Genomic DNA, 4,559 nt, shown 5'->3' on the forward strand with positions numbered 1-4,559 from the left:
GAAGGGAAATTTAGAGTTTTGAATTCATATATCAGGAAATAAACAAAATCTAAAACCAGTAATTTAAGCTTCCTTAGGAAACTTTAAAAGGAGGACTAAATTAAATCCAAATTCAACAACAAAAAAAAAGTAATAAAAATGAGAGTACACATCAACGAATTTGGAAACAGGGACTCAATAGATAAAATCAACAAAATGATAGGCTGTTTCTTTGAAAAAAGTAATAAAATTGGTAAGTTTTGAGCCAGGTTAAGGAAAAAGAGAAAGGACACAAATTACTAGTATCAGAAACAAAAGAGGGAACATCACTACAAATCCCACTGACAGTAAAAGATTAATAAGAGAATACTATGAACAACTCTGTGGTTACAAATTTGGTAATCTAGGTGAAATGAACCAATCCTTAAAAGACACAATCTTCCAAAACTTACACAAGAAGAAATAAGCAATTCGAATGTGCCTATATATAGTAAAGAAATTGAATCAGTAATTCATAACTTTCCAAAATAGAAAGCACCATGCCCATATGGATTCACAGGTGAGTCCTACCAAATATTTAAGGAAAAAAATACCAATTATCTATAATTTATTTCAGAAGCAGAGCAGAGGAAATATCTCCTAGCTCTCTATGAAGCCAGTATTACTTTAATACCAAAACCAGGCAGATGTTACAAGAAAAAAACAAAGACAAACCAGAAAAAAACTATAGACCAATATCTCTCATGAGCACAGATACAAAATATTAACAAAATGAATCCAACATAAAAAGAATTACACAACACACCAAGTAGAATTTATTCTAGGTATGCAAGGCTAATCCAACATCTGAAAATCAATTGATGTAATCTATTACACAACAGGCTAAAGAAGAAAAATCACATAATCTTATCAATAGATGCAGAAAAAGCATTTGACAAAATCCATCACTGATTCGTGGTAAAAACTCTCAGTAAATTAGAAATAGAGGGGAACTTCCTGATAAGGAACACCTTAAAAAACCCCACAACTAACATCATATTTAATCGTGAGAAACTAGAACCTTCCCCACTAAGACAGTAAGGATATCCTCTTTGCTATAGTTTGGATGTTTGCCCCTCTAAACCTCATGTTGAAATTATCCCAATTTTTGGAGGTGGGGCCTAAGGGGAGGTGTTTTGGTCATGGGGCCAGGTCCTTCATGAGATGGATTAATATCACCCTGGGGAAGGAGGCAGTGAATGAGTTCTCACGCTATTAGATCCCATGAGAACTGGTTGTTAAAAGAAGCCTTGCACCTACCTTCTGTTTCTTGCTTCCTCTCATGGCATGTGACCTCTGCACATGCCAGCTCCCATTCACCTTCTGCCACGAGAGGAAGAAGTCTGAGGCCCTCACCAGATGCAGATGCCAGTGCCATGCTTCCTGTACAGCCTGCAGAAACATAAGCCAAATAAACTTGTTTTCTTCATAAATCACCTAGTCTCAGGTATTGCTTTATAGCAACACAAATGAACTAAGTCATTCTCTCACAACTCCTTTGCAACATTCTATTGGAAATTTTAGCTACTGAATTAGACAAGAAAATAAAATAAAATGTATGCTGATTAGGAAGAAAAAAATAAAACTGTGTTTGTTCATAGATGACATGATTATCTAAACAGAAAATCTGAAAAAAAAACTGACCAATAAAACCTCCTGGAAATAAGTAATCATATCAGGATACATGATTAATATACAAAATTCAATTGCTTTCTCTACATACCAACAATGAACAAGTGGAATTTGAAATTGAACACACATTATCATTTACATTAGCATCCCCCAAATAGAATCTAAATCTAAATCTAACAAAATGCCTACAGCATTTATATGAGGAAAACTACAAAACTCCAGTGTAAGAAATCAACTCAGAACTAAAGAAATTGAGATATGCTCCATGTTCATGGATAGAAAAACTCAATATTGTCAGGACATTGGTTCTTTCCAATTTGATCTATAAATTCAATGCAATAGCAATAAAAATCCCAGGAATTTATTTTGTGGATATTGACAAATTGATTCTAAAGTTTATGCAGAGAGGCAAAAGACCCAGAATAGCCGACACAATATTGAGGAGAAGAACAAAGTAGGAGGAATGACACTACCCAACTTCAAGATTTAATATAAAGCTATAGTAATCAAGACAGTATGGTACTGGCAAAAAAGAGATGACAAATAGATCAATGGAACAGAATTGGGAGCACAGAAATAGACCTAAATATAGCCTATTAATCTTGGACAAGGGAGCATTTTACAGACAAAGGCAATATAATGGAGGTTAGATAGTCTGTTCAACAAATGGTGCTGAAATGACTAGAAATCCACACTCAAAAAAATGAATCTAGACACAGATCTTACATTCTTCACAAAAATTAACTTAAAATGGATCACAAGACCTAAATGTAAAACACAAAACTATAAAACTCCCAGAAGATAACATAGAAGAATATCTAGATTACTTTGAGAATCATCTAGTCTTCCTCTTATAAATATTGTACACCTTTTGCTAGACTTAGATTTAGATTCTATTTTTTGGGTGCTAATGTAAATGATACTGTGTTTTTAATTTTAAATTTCACTTGTTCATTGTTGGTATATAGAGAAAGCAATTGAATTTTGTATATTAACCATGTATCCTGATACAATTACTTGTTATTTCCAGGGTTTTTTTGGATTTTTTTTTTGTTTGTTTGTTTTTTTGGCAATGACTTTTTAGACACAACACTAAAGTCACAATCCGTCAAAAAAAGAATTGATATGTGAAAGATTACTGTCAAGAGAATAAAAAGACAAACCATAGACTGGGAATAAATGTTTGCAAAAGCTTTAACTGATAAAGGACTATTATCTAAAATATAGACCTAATTCTTAAAACTCAACAGTAAGGAAAAGAACAACCCAATTAAAAGGTAGAAAGAAAATCTGAACAGATCACTCACCAGTGAAGATATACAGATGGCAAACAAATATATGAAAGATGCTTTATATCATATGCCATCAGGGAAATTCATACGAAAAAAACAATAAAATACTACTACACACGTAGTAGAATGGCCCAAATCCAGAACACTGATAACACCAAATGCTGTCAAGGATGTGGAGCAATAATCCATTAATTCATTGCTAACTAGAAAGCGAAATGGTACAACCACCTTGGAAGACAGTTTGCAGTTTCTTATAAAACTAAACATACTCTTACCATACAATCCAGCAACCATGCTCCTTAGATACTCATCCAGTTTTGAATTGAAAGCTTGTGTCCACACAAAAACTTGCGCATAAATATTTGTAGTAGCTTTATTTATAATTGCTAAAACTTGAAAGAAACCAAGATGTCCTTCAGTAGGTGACTGAATGAATAAACACTGTGGTACATCCAGACAATTGAATATTATTTGGCACTAAGAAGAAATGAACTATTAAGCCATGAAAAGACATTGAAGAAACTTAAGTGCCTGTTTCTAAGTTAAATAAACCAATATAAAGGCTACATACTGATTCCAACTATGCTGCATTCTGGGAAATGGAGACTAAAATAATGGACAGTTAAAGATATCTGGGAAATTGAGACTAAAACAATGGAGAAGAAAAAGTACTAGTGGCTGTTTTGGTGAGGAAGGCGTGAATAGGTGTAACACAGAAAATTTTTAGGATAGTGAAACTACTCTCTATGATACTAGAATGGTGGATACATGTTATTATACATTTTTCCAAACCCATAGAATATATAACACTAAGAGTGAATCCTAAGGTAGCCTATGGACTCTGTATTACAATAATGTGTCAATGTAGGTTCAGCACTCTAATGGGGGATGTTGATAATGGGGGAGGCTGTACATGTATGGGGTTAGGAGTGTATGGGAAATTTCTGTACCTTCTATTAATTTTTGCGGTCAACCTAAATATGCTCTATAAAATAAAGTTTTTAAAAAATATATATATTTTAATAATGTTCTTATAACTCGAACTAAATCTGCTTTAGTGCATATTCTAGAACGTATGTCCTGTTCTGAGCGGGGAAAAGGTCAATTTATAAATGGATAGTGTGTTAATACATTTTTGCGTTGCTATTGGGAAATATCTGAAGCTGGGTAATTTATAAAGAAAAGGGGTTTATTTTGGCTCACAATTCTGCAGGCTGTACAAGCATGGCACCAGTATCTGCTCAGATTCTGGTGAGGGCCTCCGGAAGCTTATGATCGTGGCAGAAAGCAAAGGGGAAGCCAGCATATCGCATGATGAGAGAGAAATCAAGAGAGACGGAGGAGGTGCCAGGCTCTTTTAGGCAGGGTATTTTAATGTAAGAAATTTAAGTAATTGACAGGAAAACATGAGGCACATCGTGGGAGGGTGTATAGAGAGAGAATAGAAAAGGAAAGAGAAGGGGAAGAAGAGGCGCAGAGAGAAAGTGAAGATGAAGGTTTCTGCACAAGGAATTTGTTTGTTGTTTTGTAACTTATGCATACCAGAAGTAACAATGAAATAAGATGGACAAATATAAAATTCCTATTTCAGGACTAAGAAAGAATGTATCTTGAGTG

The sequence above is a fragment of the Mandrillus leucophaeus genome, unplaced genomic scaffold (assembly GCF_000951045.1).
Source record: "Mandrillus leucophaeus isolate KB7577 unplaced genomic scaffold, Mleu.le_1.0 Scaffold403, whole genome shotgun sequence".
NCBI classification, from domain to species: Eukaryota; Metazoa; Chordata; class Mammalia; order Primates; family Cercopithecidae; genus Mandrillus; species Mandrillus leucophaeus.